General features: G+C 46.5%; 1 protein-coding gene across 2 annotated transcripts in view; it reads right to left on the minus strand.

The window, feature by feature from the left end:
• YPEL2 (yippee-like 2 (Drosophila)) overlaps positions 1-19,156 on the minus strand; it is a 66,340-nt gene extending 47,184 nt beyond the window's left edge. Inside the window, exon 1 of one of the 2 annotated variants that reach the window (XM_010861617.1) lies at positions 19,133-19,156. The gene's annotated coding sequence lies outside the window, so the exon portion shown is untranslated. Of the gene's footprint in view, positions 1-10,036; positions 10,068-19,132 lie in introns of those variants that run through there. The other variant, XM_010861616.1, reaches the window with a different exon arrangement.
• Between the last annotated feature and the right edge of the window lie 29 nt (positions 19,157-19,185).

A 19,185-nucleotide genomic window follows, 5' to 3' on the forward strand; every position in this document is an offset into this window, starting at 1 on the left:
TTTTTTTTTAGGAAGAAATTAAGGCTAAAGGGCTGCAGAACTCACTGCATTTTAATCTCTGGACTCTGGTACCTGCTAATGGGGCCACAGGCTCCATGGGGCATCCTGAGTCCACCTTGCTGAACACGTTGTGGAGTTTAAATTGATTTCCAACAATAATCAAATGAGCTCAATATTTAAAAGCCTCAGGGCACGTGTACAAATTAAACACCATTTTAAGCAAAGTAATAATCCATCACAGTAGAAATTAAAGGGAGATTTGCTACCACCTCCAGCTGGCCCCTGCTGGTCGGCGTGGAAAGAAAAGATGTGAACTATTATGATTAAAAACAAAGACCTCAAATACGCCACGCTGAGACCCAAACTCAGAGGGAGCGCACAGCGAACCTAGACATCCCACCTCATGGACTGGGCTTTTCTACCAGAAGCCACGACTGCAGGTGGAATTCAAAACAGAAACTTCTGCGTGTCCCCAGGAGGGAGGGGAAGGAGGTACCGAGCCCTCAGGTAAGTCATGAAGGGACTGGGTAAGTGACAGTGAACAAGGTTGCATCCGATCTCACAGAGCCTCAGAAACGGGGAGGACGGAACTCGCTGGGGGAAGTGACCCCCCTACCAGCCACAGGACAGGACCACCGCGAGGCATGCGTCAGTGCTGTCGCTTCATCGTGGGGTGTTGTTCTGGAGGAAGGCAGGCAAAGACGGCCTGGAAAAGAAGTGGGCCCTGCAATCAGAAACTGGTGATAGGGGACTTCCCTGGTGGTCCAGTGGTTAAGACTCCACGCTTCCAATGAAGTGGGTGTGGGTTCGATCCCTAGTCAGGGAACTAAGATCCCACAGGCTGGCCAAAAAAATAAATTTAATAAAATAAAAATAAAATTGTGAAAATGGTAAACTAAAAAGAGAGACTGGTTCTGCTCCACTGTAGCTGAGGGACTGTGGCAAGTTCTTCAACTCCCCTTACCCCCAGCTTCCCCAGTTCTAACAAAACCGACATACTCAGGGTGAGAAGGATCAAACGAGAGGTATAAGTACATGCACAGCACTGACATACAAAACACCAGAATTGTAGCTATTACTATTTTTAGTGGTCAATGAATTAAAAAAAAAAAAAGATGCTGCTGCTTCAAAAAAAGAAGAAAAAGAAAAAGGAGGCCAGAGAGTTCAGAGACAGACATGGTTTTCCTGCCGCTTCATTAGGATTGTCTAGCTTGTCTTCAAGCAAGGTAGATGGTACCATTGGGATCATTGGGATGACATTTCTCTAAACCTAGAATTCTCCTCTCAAGGTGGTGAGCACACCGGAGGAACCGCAGCAGTGTTCCTTCCCCTAAGGGGCGATTTCCCTCGTGGCCATGCTCACAAAGGCCCTAAAGCACTGTCAGGAACACAGCATCGCTGATGCACACAGCCCTGGCAGACAGCTGAGTCTCCTTCCCCCCTAAACCCACCTTCTGCATTTCAGCCAGTGTGTATTTAAAAAGCAGATTTGACCATCTCATCACTTTCATGTCCTTCATAAAGGCAATACGAGGCAGTGGGTGAACAGATGGATTTTGGATATTTAACTAAAAAAAAAAAACAAAAAACCAAAACACCTAATTCAAAAAGATCTATGTACCCCTATGTCCACTGCAACACCATTTACAATAGCCAAGATACTGAAGCAAGTGTGTTCACTGATGGATGAATAAAGATGTGATATATAATATATATATTTATTTATTCATATACACACACAATGAAATATTACTCAGTCATAGAAATGAATGAAATCCTGCCATTTGCAGCTACATGGTTGCACTTGGAGGGTATTGTGCAAGGTAGAATAAGTCAGAGAAAAACAAACACCATATGATTTTACGTATATGTCTAAAAACAAAGCAAATGAACCAACATAATAAAACAGAAACAGAGTCACAGATACAGAGAACAAACTGGAGGCTGCCAAAGAGGAGAGGTGTGGGGGTACAAATAAAACAGGTGAGACACAAACTTCCAGCAGTAAAATGAGTCATCAGGATGAAATGTACACACAGAATTCAGTCAGCAATACGGTAATAACTTTGTACAGTGACAGGTCTTACTGTGGCGGTCATTTCATAATGTATGAAAATATTAAATCACCATGTTGTATACCTGAAATTAATATCATATTGTGCAATATGTAATTAATTACAATTCTATTTTTAAAAAGGGCTTTTGGAACCAGACTCCGAGGATTTCAAATCTCAGTTCAATAATTTATTAGCTGTGTGACCTTGAATAACTTAACTCTCTGGGCCTTGCTCTCTTCATCAAAATCTAGGAACACTAATAATGACCTCATAAGGCTCTTATGAGAATTAACTAAGCTAAAACCTATAAAGTACTTAACATATGCACCTGGCATATAGTAAAGAAAGAAAGAAAGTGAAGTCGCTTAGTCGCTCCTTCTCCAGGGCATCTTCCCAACCCAGGGACTGAACCCACATCTCCCACATTGCTGGCAGACTCTATCAACTGAGCCACCAACGGAAGCTGTCTATCTATATATAAATGCATACATATATATATATATCTGTATCTGTTGAGGTTACAGCTTAACCATTTTCCAGCTTTTCCATCTTGTACTTATTGTAGGCCCTAAAGGAGGAAATGGCAACCCACTCCAGTCTTCTTGCCTGGAGAATCCCATGGACAGAGCTAGTGAGCTACAGTCCATGGGACTTCAAAGTCGGACACAACTGAGCACAGACGCATGTATTGTAGGAACTCTTAGGAATCCTAAGGAGGATTTCATGCTGCCTTTAAGAACAGGAGGGTAGGCGCTTGCTGACTGACTAGCTTGTTCCAGGAAGAAAGAGAGAAGACCCAACTGGAGGCAATAAACAGGCTGCAGTGGAAAGGGGACAGGTGAGCCATTCTGGGACTGGAGACAGAAAACAAAGAGACAGAATGGCTGCGGAAAACCTCTGTCCCAGGAGATACCCCTCTCTCTTCCCCGTTTTCCTGATCTCACCAGAATCCTCGACCCTGACCAGGGAGCAGGGGGCCCAGTTTCCCTGGGCTGCCACCTGAGAGAAGAGGGTGGTGGTATCTTCTCCTGGTGAGGAGGACAGGATTAGAGGTCGACCTGGATTCTGTCTTTGTTCTTCTCACTAGCTGCATCGCCACTGGGCAAGCTGCCTGAAAGAGGCTAACAGCGCCTACCTCGTGGAGGAGACAAAAGCATCAAATGACATAATGCAAGGGAAGCATTCAGCAGAGCACCTGGCATGTGGCTGGCACTCTGTAACCTTGAGAAGCTGCGATCATCCTCACCAGCAAGAGAGAAAAAAACGCGGGAACCCTTCCTGTTCACGAGACCCGAATGAGCGGTGCTCCTGTCTGCCAGGTTGACTCATGGTGGTTAGAGGGTTAGGCCTAAATTAATCCACTTAAAGGTATACTGTGGTTTAAGCAGGTTCTGGTGGCTTAGCTGGGGATCTGACATTACTGCAGTGTCATTGTGAACAACAGACCACTCCATCACTTCATGCAATGGAAGGTTTCCTCTGCAGTCTGCATTGACTCTACTGATCCCAGGAGGGGGCTGCTACTGAAAACATTATTGAAACTCTGCATTAAAACTGCCACAAGCTGATGTGCAAAGCACGTGGGAAAAACAATGCTATCACTTCATGGTTAACCACTTTATACCTCTGAACTCAGGTGGTACTTTAAATACATCTAGTTGATGAAAAATAAATAAATAAACAAACCATTTGGATATTCAGGAAACCACTCGTTCATAAACAAAACCAACCATTCATCTCTATGTTGGATACAGGGTCTAGTCTTGATTTCAGCGGGATTATCTGTCAGATGATAATCCTACATGATCTCTAGGATTCCTTCAGCTCTTAAAATCCTGATTTCATGTTGTAATGATGTCTCTGCCAGCTGAACACTGCCCCAGAGTAAACTGCCCACCCACCAACCTTCTGTTTTGCGAGGTCACAGAAACATGCCAGCCTCACAAAGTCCACTGGCTCAACAGTGCTTTGCAACATCTGTTAGCAAAACAATATATTTACCACATGGCCCTTAGTTCAGCACTCTGCCTGGGAGGCCCCCATGTGAGGCTTACATCTGTTAGAACACCTGCATAGAGAAGAGGCACTTCCTCTTGAATATCCTGAAACTTGAAAGTAATTTACTAGTCATTACATACAAACAGCTGTTGCTAGCTGCCTAGGAAGAGATCAGATATTACTTTGGGTTGTTTCTACAACTCTAACCAAATACGATCTGTCTGAAGATTCATTACCAAGCACGTTTGGCTCAAGTTCATTGATGGCTCCCTTCTTTTTCTTATACAACATCAAGATCCAAAAAGGATTTAAGGGGGCTTTACAAAAGCACAAATCATACAATACTATTGAAATAGATTAAGAAATTAGGGTTGGAAGAATTAAAGAACACAAAGAGAGTTAGGACACAAACGCATGCTATTAAATTGCTAAAGATTTACTGAATTTCCACTGCAAATTTGGCTTTGAGCTCCCCAGGAACCAAGGCAGGAAAAGAAAATACCAGCCGTTAGACGTTTTATATTTCCTATGAAATAAAAGCATCTTGGTTGTTCAGGATACAGATTCTCTGAGAGACATTTCTCCTCTGGGTGGTTGCAGGAGACAATGAGCAAGCCAGGGGATAGAGGCCCAGTGGGTTAGCCCTTTCCACCCCGGAATTCTCTTGCAAGTCTTTCTCAGAGGCCCCTCCATGAAAATGGACAGCATGAGGAACACTGAAGGGTGATTCAGTAACTGGGATTCTACACGGGGTCAAATGAGGGCGGCCCAAGAACGTGGCTTTCGGATGGTCTGGCTGGATCCAGCGATATCGACTCTCCGGAGGAATGGGAGAGCTACACAGCCTTCTGGCAGCGCTCCACGAATATCATTTATCACAACCAGGCTTTTGAGTAACAAAAATATGGGCAGCCTCCAACATGCCAAGTCCAAACACTAATACTTTTGAATGCTAGCACTTATTTGGCCCTGGTGCTGCATTCACTCTCTCGCTGGGCTGTTTTTTTCCCCTGAAACTCTCCCTTACAGGCCTTCTCTTGCCTCTCTGAGCCTCAGTCTCCCTGGCAGTTCTTCCATCCTCCTCCTTGGAGGAGCTTCCACCATATATGCCTGCCTGCCTGCCTGCCTGCCCTCTCCCCTCCCCCTCCAGCATTCTCATCCACACTCAAGTCTTCTAAATACCTTTCTGGATTCCTTTCTTTCTTTAATATTTATTTATTTTTATTTATTTGGCTGCACTGGATCTCAGTTATGGGATCTACTTCCCCGACCAGGGATGGAACCCAGGCCCCCTGCAGGGGAAGCGTGGAGTCTTAGCCACTGGACCACCAGGGAAGTCCGTGGATTCCTCTCTACAGGGGGACCCCTTTCTGGCTCCTAGGAAAGCGCTTCAAATTCCCAAAGCCAGCACCATCTCTCACCCTCCCCCGGCTCCGATCCCCTGTCCCCCTCTTCTGTCCCCTCCTCTTGGAGGCCCAGCTGCCCAGGCAGGAAACACCCTTTCTTCTCTCTCCCTTCTGTCACTCACACACACCCCGTCTGTCCCCTACACAGCTGACTGCCTCGACAACCCACCCTCCCACTGTCGCCCTCAGTCCAAGCCGCAGCATTGCGAGCCAGGCCCTCTCTCACCCTGCACTTCCTGAACTAGGCCCCCTGACTCAGCTCTTACCTCTCCAACCCAACTGTTCTAGAACTCTATTTATACGGCACAATCTGATCACAGTGCTCTACTGTTTCAAACCTCCAGTGGTTTCCTAGCAGCCTGCAAGACAAGGTTCAACCCCCGTTAGGTGGCACTGAAACCTGGGCTCAATTCTCTGTATCTTCTCGTCAGCTTCCCACACTGCTGCAAACCTGTTTCCCCATCAGACTGAGCTCCTTCATTACCTTTTCTCAAGTTATTTCAGCCTCCTGCAAAGCCTTAACCTATGTTCTCTGCCCAGTAAATACCTGCTGCTGCTGCTAAGTCGCTTCAGTCGTGTCCGACTCTGTGCGACCCCATAGACGGCAGCCCACCAGGCTCCCCCGTCCCTGGGATTCTCCAGGCAAGAACACTGGAGTGGGTTGCCATTTCCTTCTCCAATGCATGAAAGTGAAAAGTGAAAGTGAAGTCACTCAGTCGTGTCTGACTCTTTGCGACCCCATGGGCTGCAGCCTACCAGGCTCCTCGGTCCATGGGATTTTCCAGGCAAGAGTACTGGAGTGGGGTGCCATCGCCTTCTCCGCAGTAAACACCTACTCATCCCTTAGTACCCAGCTCGAATAAGACCCTGAAGAGGGACTTCCCTGGCAGTCCAGTGCTGCCAATACAGGGGATGCAGGATCGGCCCCTGGTTGGGGAGCTTAGGATCTCACGTGCCTCACAGGCCAAAAGAAAAAGAGAGCCTAAGCAGAGCTAGGGGCCCCCTTCATCCAGCATGCAAAAAAAGCTGTTCTCTGGAATGGTACTTTTCCACTCTCAGGCTGGAAACTTTCTGTATCAGAGGTTCAGTCTCTACCCGCCCACCCCCCTGGGTTCCCAAGGACTCCTGGTAGCCAGCACACTGGAGATTCTTGATAAATGTTAATTAACTGAGTAAAGTGAGTGACTGTCATTGGCTCCGTGCTGCTCTATACAGCTGATATTTTTTATAGTCTCCTTACTTTGCCATTATCCAGTACATTTAAGATACTGAATTCTGGGCATTACATAGGACTCACACACCATTAATATTCCACAAACTCTTCTGATGTAAACTCACTTGGGCGGGCAGGTTGAAACCCAGGACTGTGGAGCCCTATCTCTGACAGGCCCCACCATAAAAACCTCTGATGGTTTTACCCAGCTGCTGTCTGCTGGCAGAAATACTTTCCATTCAGCCTCCCCTGGCCCTTCCCACCACTGCCCACCTAGGGCAACTTCCCAAGGCACCCTTCCCAGGCTGGCAGTGGCTTCCAGACCCCTAGAGAAACCCCCAGACTTCCCACCCAGGAACCTTCTCTTCCAGGATGGTCCCCACTAACGCCCCAAGGCAGTCTGAGCTGCTGCTCTTGGTAAGAATGAGTCAGAGAAAACGCAGTGTCAGACTTGGTTCAGGCCAAGAAGGAAAGGGTCCGTTGACCTTGCCTCTGCTCCACGTTTCAAAGAAACCAGATCGACCCACTTGCAGTCCCCAGGGCCTGGCACCTTCAGTGTCAGTCCTTCTTTTGTGCTTGGCCATGCTCAGAGAGGCTAATCCTGGTTAAAACAAAATGACTGCATTCCTCCCATGATCTGGGGCCCAGACAGGGATCCAGCCCATTCCTCTGTCCCAGACAAGGCTACATGTGAACTGTTATGTAAAGCAGCCATTCAGAAGATCTGTAAAGAAAACGTCTTGGAAAGCAGAGTAAGAGATATGGCCCGTCCTCAGATTACTTCTCAAGGGAACCCTCACCTTAGACTCCTCCAACCCCCACAAGGCCAGGCCCCCAGCTCCACAGCATCCACTGTGGTTACTGAGATGATTATTTGATTGTCGCCTGTGTCTCACACACTCAGAGATCCAATATTATTTACTGAATAAATGAATGTCTTTTGGAACAAGGGCACTGTGTGACCTTGATTTCTCTTTAACTGCTGCTCCCCTAGGGCACAGCTGGGGCCCCAATTAGCTACAAGCCATCCATCCCAAATCTGCCAATACCATTCTATTGTTCCGCTGTCAGCATGCCTTTGGCTTTCTCACTTTAATCTCCCAATTCAAATAAATCCAAAACTCGACTCTGACATCTGTGGCTGGGCTCCCTGCCTTTCCACGATTGGAATTTGGAAACTGGACTTAAAACTCAGGAGAAAAAAAGGGCAGAGGCACTTTCCAAAGGCTGCCTGTATGTCCAAAGTCTCAGCCTTCACCACCCTAAAGATGGATGCATTTTGTTCTAAGAATTAAACTGTCACCTAGCGTGGCCATTTATTGAAGAAATGGAAAAGGAACAGGGTGGGGGAGACAGATTCATTCTAGAGCAAATTTCTGGATTCTTCCTGTTATGGGAATGGCAGATTTTAGTAAGAATGACAGCCTCATCTCCTTTCCAGCCTGGCACACTAGGGGGCCAAGCATGTTGCCAGTGCAGACTCTTCATATACTTTAAGAGGCCTCCACAGAGCTACTAGTTTATGGGCTAATCTTCCCGCTAGATTGTGTGTCATTCCTGATCACGTCTAGGAACCACATCCAGTTAATCATCTGTCATAGCTAGCCCAAAGCCCTGCTGGCACTACGAGCTCAGAGAAGGAAGGTAGGAAATGAGCAAAGGAGGTAGGAAGAGTCACTGAGGCCTTTCAGCAACTGTCAGAAAGCCTCCAGAACTCCACAATTTATTAATTTCTTACCATGGGCCCATGAGGGGTGAAGCACTTGATATGTATTATCTCAATCCTCACAACAACCCAGACAGGCAGGTATTATTATGATTACTCCTATTTGAAAGATGATGAAAAAGCCCAAGAGAAGTTAAGCAACTTGTCCAAGGTCACTCTGCTAGCAAGTACCAAAAAGTGAACTCAAAGTGTTTGCTGCTCGGTCGTACCTGACTCTGTGACCCCACTGACCACAGGACTCCAGGCCCCTCTGTCCACGGGATCCTTCAAGCAAGAATACTGCAGTGGGCTGCCATTTCCTTCTCCAGGGGATCTTCCCTAAACCAGGGATCGAACCCAGGTCTTCTGCACTGCAGGCAGATTCTTTACTGTCTGAGCCACCAGTGGCTTAAATAGAAAGTACCAAAACTGAGATTTGAATCTGGGAACCAACCCCCTCCAGGGGATCCTTCAACCAAGACATGATAGAAAGTGATCTGAAGAGGTTCATCCTCGGTCCTGAGCCCTCTAAGACAATACCTCCCGGAGAGAGAGACTAAGTCAATTAATGACAACGCGAAAGATGTCAAGTTCTCTCAAAACATCTTCAGACTCCCAGGGTTGGCCCAGTGCGTCAACTTTTAATTGCAGCAACCTGAGAAAACAAATGAGGGAAGAGAATAACCTGAACCAGAAGGTGGGACAGCAGATTGCTGCTGCTGCTGCTAAGTCACTTCAGTCGTGTCCCTCTCTGTGCGACCCCATAGACAGCAGCCCACCGGGCTCCCCCGTCCCTGGGATTCTCCAGGCAAGAACACTGGAGTGGGTTGCCATTTCCTTCTCCAATGCATGAAAGTGAAAAGTGAAAGGGAAGTCGCTCAGTCGTGTCCGACCCTCAGTGACCCCATGGACTGCAGCCTACCAGGCTCCTCCGTCCAGGGGATTTTCCAGGCAAGAGTACTAGAGTGGGGTGCCATTGCCTTCTCCGGGGACAACAAATTAGGCACAAGAAAAAGCTAGTTTTCAGTTCTTATCATCTCTTCACGCTAAAGGGATATTTGGCTTTCAGGCTGCAGTTATGGATGGAAATACTTTTCCCCTCAAATCCTGAAGAAAACAAATTAAGAACCATGTAAGCAAAACTAACCAAAAGCCCTATCTAATATATATTTACAAAATACACGTTTATACCATTAGCACAGCAAATACTGAAAGCGAATCCTTTCTTCCTTATGGTCCCTTTGGAGGTGGGTCAGTTTAGGTAGGGACACCCCAACAAAGACGACAGTGGTCAAAGAAAACGATTAAGGGGAAACAAATACAATGGATGATACACAGGGACGCACAAACAAAAGAAGAATAGGAAGAGGCAAACACAGAAACTAAGGGAAAGGAGGCCAAAGGTTAAGGAGGTTTAGCAGCTGGTTTCTGCCTGGGAGAGCAACTGCCTTACTGATTTCCAGACAGAGTGAGGTGGGCTGCGAAGAAAAATCTAGGAAACGGGGATATGCAGGGGTATTATTTGTTTATTCTTATTAGATTCCCTATCCTGAAAATTCTGATTCTATAGGCCTTTAGCTGGGCCAGGAATTTTTAAGACAATCAAGGTCGAGAATCCCTAGGGACAGTCTCACTTTTGAGGATGCCGATTACCTACGTGTGGTTTTTCCAGTAGTCACGTATGGATGCTGAGAGCTGGACCATGAAGAAGGCTGAGCGCTGAAGAACTGCTTTCAAAGTGTGGTACTGGAGAAGACTCTTGAGAGTCCCTTGGACAGCAAGGAGATCAAATTCATTGGGAGAAGTGATGCTGAAGCTCCAATCCTTTGCCACCTGATGCGAAGAGCTGACTCGCTGGAAAAGACCCTGATGCTGGGAAAGACTGAGGGCAAGAAGAGAAGGGGGTGACAGAGGATGAGATGGTTGGAAGGCATCCTGACTCAATGGACAGGAGTTTGAGCAAACTCAGGGAGATTGTGAAGGACAGGGAAGCCTGGAGTGTGGCAGTCCATGGGGTTGCAAAGAGACACGACTGAGCAACTAAAAAACAATAATTATCTATGTCAGCCAGACCTGTTCACAGGTCTTCATCGTCCAGAGTTCTGCTGTGAATGTATGTCACAGTCCACTTCTGTGGAGCTACTCGACAGCAATGGCAACCTAAGCAATTTCTCCCCGCATCACACATGCCTCCTGGCATTCCTCATACATTACCTCTCAAGCTCGTACCTCCGTGCCTTTGCACACACTGTTTCCCCTGGCATGTTTCTTTCTGCATGCTGAAATCCTCTTCGCTCTTCCCAATCCTATCTCCAAAACGCCTACCCTTCTTTCTGTATCGCTGTAAGGACTTTAAACTCCTTCTACCTTGTACTCTGGTTATTGACAGAGACGCCTTAATCACTCCTATTTGAGGATTTGCTCTTAGGGGCCATATTATAACTTATCTTTTTCTCCCAAAGGTCTTATCATCTGTTGAATGATGATTACCCAGGGAAATAAAATAAAACCAAGGTTGAATTTCAGCCCCAGGCCAGAGGTTCCTTTTCTCTATCTCAAAAAAGGAATCAAAATTTTCCTGACTCAGGCAGGATATGTTCTCTTGCCCCAGGTATTCCCACCCAGAACACCATGGGAAAATTCATCATTAGGCAGGTCAATATTTCCTATAACAAAATTTCACATCAGCTAAAATAAAGCCACTTTCTTCTGCCCAACTGATCTCAACCCCTGTTCACACCCAGTGGACTCAGTCAGTGGCACATATTTGGCTTCCCCAGTGGCTCAGTGGTAAATAATCTACCTGCCAAGCAGGAGACATGAGTTCTATCCCTGGGTTGGGAAGATCCCCTAGAGAAGGAAATGGCAACCCACTCCAGTATTCTTGCCCGGGAAATCCTATGAAAACAGAGGAGCCTGGCGGGCGACAGCCCATGATGTGGCAAAGAGTCAGACACGACTTAGCGAGTAAACAGCATCAGGCACCCATCTGCCACCTGGATATCAAGCCTTTCTTTCATGGCAAGAAACAGCCATGGGAACTCCAGACACTAGAGGCTGATTTCATCCTGAGCAGGGACTCTCATTCCAGCTAAAACCCACTAAGTCCGGACATACTGCATTCCCAAGACCACAGGGGAGGCCTGACTGCCCCATAACACAGGAGACCAGAGAGGTCAGTGACCCAGCCAGGAAACAGGGATTCAGGAGGCAGTGCCACACCTCACTGGCAGATGCTGCTCAGTCCCATCCCAAGAGAGAAGGGAGGCTTTGCCTAGTATCGAGACATTATGAGTTCTTTAGAATTTAAGTCGGGAGTTGATACTCTTCCAGAATGCACAGGAGTTGTAAGAGCCCTGGACCTGAGAAATAAAAGATACAGTTTACAGTCTATCCTGTGCCCTACTTAGTTCTGTGTATTAATAAGCAAGTTCTTATTGCCTGTTTGAGCCTCAACGTTTGTGTCTCTAAAATGTAACACATAAAATGAATTTGAATGCCCAATCCAGCAAATATCTAAATAATACAGAGTTATAAACCATTAGCTTGAAAGCAGGGAAAATAAAAGGATAAAGTTACCACTGGAAAAAATTGGGATACAGGGCCCGATAGTTACTAAAGTCAAGCCACAAATTTGTTTCTCTGCTTCCTGGCAGCCAAAGCAAAAAGAGAAACATGATCAGTTACACCCAATTGTCCACAAGCAAAGTCATGCCAGTTCCCTGGGACAGGCAAAGCTTTTCCTGGCACCAGATTCTGAAAGAAAATTTCTCCAATTCACTTAACAGAGACATTAAGTGAAGCTGTAGCTTAAGTCTTCCACAATGTAAACTCTTAGAAGAAATATAGTAGCAAGTTACATAAAGCTATTTTGGAGAGCATCAGTCCATAAAGCAAAGGGCAGGACGCCCATCTCAAGTTCATCTCAGTGAAAGTAATTCTGGCGGGGCTGAGCTAACATGGCCCAAGTATGCAGCTTTCAGTTGGCCCAACTTAAATCAAGGATAAAACTAAGACCAGGTAGACAACTTGTTCTTCCAAACACTTCTATAAATATTACTTCTTCCACATGGATGTTTATTAAGAGTTAGTTAGCAGTTTCCAATTAGATGACTTCTACATTCCATTCCAATTCTGATAAATCTAAGTGACCTTTTTGGTCTTCATTTACTTATATTAATTTAAAATTTGGTAGTTTTCCCCGTCTTACTGCACTCCCAAATCAATGGGAATTCCTGCCAGTGAGAGAGAGAGAGAATCTAACTATTAACATTACTCTTGCTATTAATAGCTAATACCAAGTGCTTATGTACCAGGCCCGGGGCCTGGGTTCCCGTGCATTCTCTCATTTAATCCTCCCGTCAACCCTGTGTGATAGTAACTATTATTAGTCTCATTTAACAAATAAGGAGTAGAGACTTAGAGAAAATGTCCAAGGTCACAGAGCTTTCTGGTTCCAAAGTCAAGATTCTTAGTTCTACTCACAGTGCCTAGTATTCATGAAACATGATTACTAAGTTTGTCCGAACAATGAAGCCTAGAGTGAGGCTAGTAGAGCAGGAAAGAGTTATTAACAACAAAAAAATAACAGTAGAGCTTTTAGAGACTTTGGCAACCTATAAAAAGAATAAAAGGATGAAAAATTTGTGAGAAGCAGAAATCCCAAAAGAAAAGTAATTCCACAGGAACAGGAATTCTCAGGAAAGGGAAGAGAAAACTTCTTTTCCTCCTCTTCTCTTGAAAACAAAATATTATAAAATAGATAACCAATGAAAACCCACTACACAGCACAGGGAACTCTGCTCAATGCCCTGTGCTGACCTAAATGGGAAGGAAATCCAAAAAAGAGGGGATATATGTATTACATACACATACCTGATTCACTTTGCTGTACAGTAGAAATTAACAACATTGTAAACCAACTATACTCCAAGAAAACTTAAAAAAAAAACAAAAAACAGAAAAGAAAGTCATTTCCTACTCTTCAGTTCAGTAGCTCAGTTGTGTCCGACTCTTTGTGACCCCATGGACTGCAGCACACCAGGCCTCCCTTCCATCACCAGCTCCCGGAGTTTACTCAGACTCATGTCCATTGAGTCGGTGATGCCATCAAACCATCTCATCCTCTGTCGTTCCCTTCTCCTCCTGCCTTCAATCTTTCGCAGCATCAGGATCTTTTCAAATGAGTCAGTTCTTCACATCAGGTGGCCAAAGAATTGGAGCTTCAGCTTCAGCATCAGTCCTTCCAATGAACATTCAGAACTGATTTCCTTTAGGATGGACTGGTTGGATCTCCTTGACGTCCAAGGGACTCTCAAGAGTCTTCTCCAACACCACAGTTCAAAAGCATCAATTCTTCACCGCTCAGCTTTCTTTATGGTCCAACTCTCACATCCATACATGACTACTGGATAAACCATAGCTTTGACTAGACGGATTTTGTTGGCAACGTAATATCTCTGCTTTTAATATGCTGTCTAGGTTGGTCATAACTTTTCTTCTAAGGAGCAAGAATCTTTTAATTTCATGGCTGCAGTCACCATCTGCAGTGATTTTGGAACACCCAAAAAATAAAGTCTGTCACTGTTTCCATTGTTTCCCCATCTATTTTCCATGAAGTGATGGGACCAGATGCCATGATCTTCGTTTTCTGAATGTTGAGCTTTAAGCCAACTTTTTCACTTTTCTGTTTCACTTTCATCAAGAGGCTCTTTAGTTCCTCTTCACTTTCTGCCATAAGTGTGGTATCATCTGCATATCTGAGGTTATTGACATTTCTCCCGCAATCCTGATTCCAACTTTTGCTTCATCCAGCCCAGCATCTCTCATGATGTACTCTGCATATAAGTTAAATAAGCAGGGTGACAATATACAGCCTTGACGTACTCCTTTCCTGATTTGGAACCAGTCTGTTGTTCCATATCTAGTTCTAACTGCTACTTCCTGACCTGCATACAGCTTTGTCAGGAGGCAGGTCAGGTGGTCTGGTATTCCCATCTCTTTAAGAATTTTCTAAAGTTTATTGTGATCCACACAGTCAAAGGCTTTGGCGTAGTCAATAAAGCAGAAGTAGATGTTTTTCTGGAACTCTCTTGCTTTTTCGATGATCCAGCAAATGTTGGCAATTTGATCTCTGGTTCCTCTGCCTTTTCTAAATCCAGCTTGAACATCTGAAAGTTCACAGTTCACGTACTGTTGAGGCCTGGCTTGGAGAATTCTGAGCATTACTTTACTAGCGTGTGAGATGAGTGCAACTGTGCGGTAGTTTGAGCATTCTTTGGCATTCCCTTTCTTTGGGATTGCAATGAAAACTGACCTTTTCCAGTCCTGTGGCCACTGCTGAGTTTTCCAAATTTGCTGGCATATTGAGTGCAGCAGTTTCACAGCATCATCTTTCAGGATTTGAAATAGCTCAACCGGAATTCCATCAATTCCATTAGCTTTGCTCACAGTTTCTACTCTTAAAAGACTCTAAACTTTGGCTCTCTTGGTCATTCATTCATTCATTCACTCCAGCAACAATTAGATATTTACCCTGTGCTACTCCCTGCCAGGCACTGTCAGCAGTGAGCAAGACACAGGAGCCTCCAATCCAGCCATCAAGTAGACAATACACTTCCAGATGGTATTAAAGTGCTTTGAAAAAAAAAAAAATTAAGGGGATTAAGAGAGGCTGAGGGGCAAGGAAGGAGGACTGTTCTAGATAACAGATCAGGAAGGGGCTCTCTGAGCAGCATTTGAGGGGGCCCAATCATGCAAAAATTTTGGAGTCCAGGCACCAGCAGAAAGGCCCAACGACAAAAACAAACCTTACATGTTTTAGAAACTTCAGGAAGGCCACTGCAGTGGACTGAGGCCAGACTGAAGAAGAAAAGACCAAGTGAAGACCGGTGGGGAATGAGGTGGGAGAAGATGGGAGATGGGGCTACAGGGAAAGGAGGTGGACGCTTTCTTAAGGGTAATGGGAGGGGCATAATCCTACTTTAAAATCTCTAGGGCTGTGGTCAAAGCTCCAAGGGACTCCAGAGAGATGTAGTATCACCTTTTGTTAGGGATAGTATCACCAAAATCAAAACTCTTAAGGGAATCCCTTTAGCCTGTAGGCCCTGGTTTTCCATTGTTTGTTGTTGTTTAGTCCCTAAGTTTTTTGCAACCCCATGGACTGTAGCCCACCAGGCTCCTCTGTCCATGGCATCTCCAGGCAAGAATACTGGAGTGGGTTGCCACTTCATTCTCCAGGGGATCTTCCTGACCCAGGAATTGAACTGGCATCTCCTGCACTGCAGGCGAATTCTTTACCACTGAGCTGCCAGGGAAACCTGCTTTCCATCACTAGATGCTAAAAGTAAATAAAGCAGTTCCTTTTCCAGAGCTTTATACCCTCTTGTGATGAAGGGAATGCAATTGTCAGAGCAACTGGTGGTTTGGTTGACAGACTCTAGGGAAATGCCAAGATAATTTATAAAGAAAACTGATCCAGAACTCTATTTGAATCCCACCTGCTCTTCCTATCCTAGGATGTCGTATCCTTGGCTATCCTTTTGTTGCTTTCTTTTCTTTTCCAGAGGCTCAAAACTCAACACTCTCCATGTGAGCTGCCTGACCAAACTGAATATTATTAAAGTTAATTTCAACAATTCTACTGTTAGCCTTCCCAAATAAGGCATACCCTTGGCAGGAAGGACCACAGAGTATGAATTTGAATTTGAATCTTTTCTGAAGCTAAATTGCAGCTTTGATTAATTCGAGGAAACTTCTTTTACCAACGTGTTTGGACGCAAGAACTAAGAGGGAAACATCCAACATGTGGAAGCAGCAGCTGTGTATGTTTCTGCTTGAAAGTAGAGACAGGTAAAGCGATGTGAAAGTGCTAGTCGCTCAGTCGTGTCTGAGTCTTTGCGATCCCATGGACTGCAGCCCACCAGGCTCCTCTGTCCATGGGATTTTCCAGGCAAGGATACTGGAGTGGTTTGCCATTTCCTTCTCCAGGATCCAACCCCAGTCTCCTGCATTGCAGGCAGATTCTTTACCAACTGAGCTACCAGGGAACGGGTAACAGAGACAGGTAACAGCATCAGAAAACGGTGACTAACAAGATACACCTGCACACAGGAGCCGAGCCATCACCCAGGAAAGAAGCTGGGCTGAGGTCGGCAAGGGGGCATGGAAACTTGTTGTCACTTCTTATTAAGAGACAAACCCCTGGCTCCCCTCCCCGCTCCCAACAACAACAAAAAATCACCAGTATGCCCTTCCTCCAGATTACACAGCCTGGAACACCCAGATACTAAACAAAATCAACCTTTCCTGCTGGCCAGACTATTAATGTCCCAGGCACAATGACTGTTATCATCAACTCAAAACCATTAAAATCATTCAAACACTGAAAATTCACCTAAATCTGGGAATAATGCAGCAGGTTCAACGGCACTACTCACGACCCCAACCCCACACACCTAGAAACATCCAGTCGTACAGAATAGTGAACAGCAGCCCTCAAATGGACTGGAGCAGGGTACTGTGGGAGTAACAGGGCCTATGCCTAGCTCTCAGGGCCAACGCGTCAAGCCAGGTGAAAGCAAACACTACACCCTTATGTTTCAAAGCCCAGGCCTGCAACAGATGAGTGGTCCTGGGTTTGTATACAGTGTGGGTCATATAATCTGATCAAGGCTTTGCATATCATTGTTCATTGCCCCAAATTCCCACTAGTTCAGAGTTTTTTATCAACCATCTGCCTCATAACTTCATGGCCCACTTATTAAAAATGTCCCCCACTGACAATAAACACCTCCAGACTGGACTTACAAACTACATGTTCAAACATTATCCAGGTCGTCTTTATGCACATTTAAGTCCGAGAACTTCAGCAATGTTTCTGCAAACTGTGGGCCATGAGTCATGACCAGCAGTTGATATTTTTTTTAATTAAGTAGGAAAAAATTATAAATAGAACACACTGCAGGTAGTCAGGGCAATTATTGTTTCTGGGAACTTAAGCAGTTATGGGCCTCTGTGCAGTGATGTAAAATGTATTCATCACTGTGGTTCAGTTTGAAAACCACTCTCCTAGAGGGATGAAGGAATATTTTTATGGAATATTTTACGCTATTCCTATGCACGGTGTTTATTTTCCATTTTTCACCCCTAATTCCAAGCTTCTGGATTTTAGTTCAAGCACAAGTTATCAAGACACAAAGGCTGTTATCAAATCCTAAACTGATGAGGCAATGCCAAACTGAATAGGGGCATCAGCCCAAGGCTCCTTCCTGCCCCAGACCCTTCTCAAGGAGCTGCGGATACGGAAAGGTGCCAAAGGGAAGTTTGCACAACTCTCCCCAGGCTGGACCTGTTCCTTGGTAAAGAACGTGCACGCTCATTATCATACATTAGAAGATTTGAAGTGTTCCCTTAAGAGGGGGTAGGGAGCCGGGGGCAGGGGAGGCTCAGTCTCAGCCTAAGGAATAGAGAGAACTCAGCTTCAATCCATCAATGCAGTCCTGGGGCAGTGACTAGGTCAAAGGAAAGTCAGGGAAGGGTGAATCCAGGCCCACTGACCACAAGGCCCTGAGCTCTCAGAATCAGGACAGCACTGGACAGCATCGGGCATGTGAGGTCTCGTCTCACCCCAGAACCAGTGACATCAGTTGCCTTGGGCAAGTCACTTAGCTTTTCAGTCCCCTAGGTTCCTTGTATGGCCAATGTTCTGGGAGCAAGTGGAACACAAGGAATCAGACAGCGTCCCTTCTTGCCCAATGCTCTAGGACAGGCAGCCCCATCTTGCTGGACCAGAAGAGAGGAACATGGGAGAAGGAATAGCTGGGACTTCTCTGGTGGTCCAGGGGTTAAGGCTCCAGCTGCCATCGCAGGGGGCGTGGGTTCCATCCCTGGTGGGAGAACTAAGATCCCGCCTGCCAGCAGGATGTGGCCAAAAAAAGCAGCTAGCTGTCTTTTCGGCTTTTAGACTCATCAGAAGCAACGACTTTCTGAAAACAGACTCAAGACTCGAGGAGAGCAACTGACAAGGAGGCCAGAGCTCAAAAACAAAAAACCCAGCGAAGCCCAGGAGCGGTTTCCCCGTGCCATTCAAAGCCGCGGGACTGCGGGCGGGTCAGCTACATCACAGAAAAACGGAGGACGCTCACTCCCTTGGCTTTGTAAGCTCTTGTAAGCCGAGAGTGAAGTCAGAGGTGGCAGGCTCCTGGGCCCGGTCCAAAAGAACAGGTGGTTCCCCTCCCCACCACCCTCGCCAACAAGAGAAAAGTCACCACTTGGGGTAAAGATACCCAGAGGAGGTCAGTGGCCAGGGAGGATGCACCTGAAGCAGTGCGAGGTCGGGGCTGCCCCGCCAGACCCACTTCCCGAGAGATACTCGCTGGAGAGGCCCCTTGATTCCGTCGGGCAGGAGTGAACTCGCGCCCACCTCTTTGGCAAGGGCGCTGGGGAGGCGCCGGGAAGCGGCCAGGCAGGAACTCGGCTGCGGTTACCTCTGCCCGGGGCCGGCCAAGCGCTCCTCGGAGTCTTGAGGGCGGCCAGTCCCCCAAAAGGCGGGAGGGGGGAGCACCGAGGGCGGCGCCCCGGGACCCAGTGTCTCCAGCGGAGACCCAGCGACATCGGGGACAGCAAACGCCTGGAACTCCCACCCTGGCCCCCCACCCACTTAGTCCCAACCCGCCGGAACTAAGCTGAAAAAAGGCGCGGCCATCGGGTCTCCAGGTTCACACCCCCCACCCTCGCCCCGCGCGCTCCAGACCTGCCCGGCTCGTCGCCCGGGTCCCCGGCCCCGATCCGGGGACCTGAGCCCCC

The sequence above is a fragment of the Bison bison genome, unplaced genomic scaffold (genome assembly GCF_000754665.1).
Source record: "Bison bison bison isolate TAMUID 2011002044 unplaced genomic scaffold, Bison_UMD1.0 scf7180017864472, whole genome shotgun sequence".
NCBI classification, from domain to species: domain Eukaryota; kingdom Metazoa; phylum Chordata; class Mammalia; order Artiodactyla; family Bovidae; genus Bison; species Bison bison.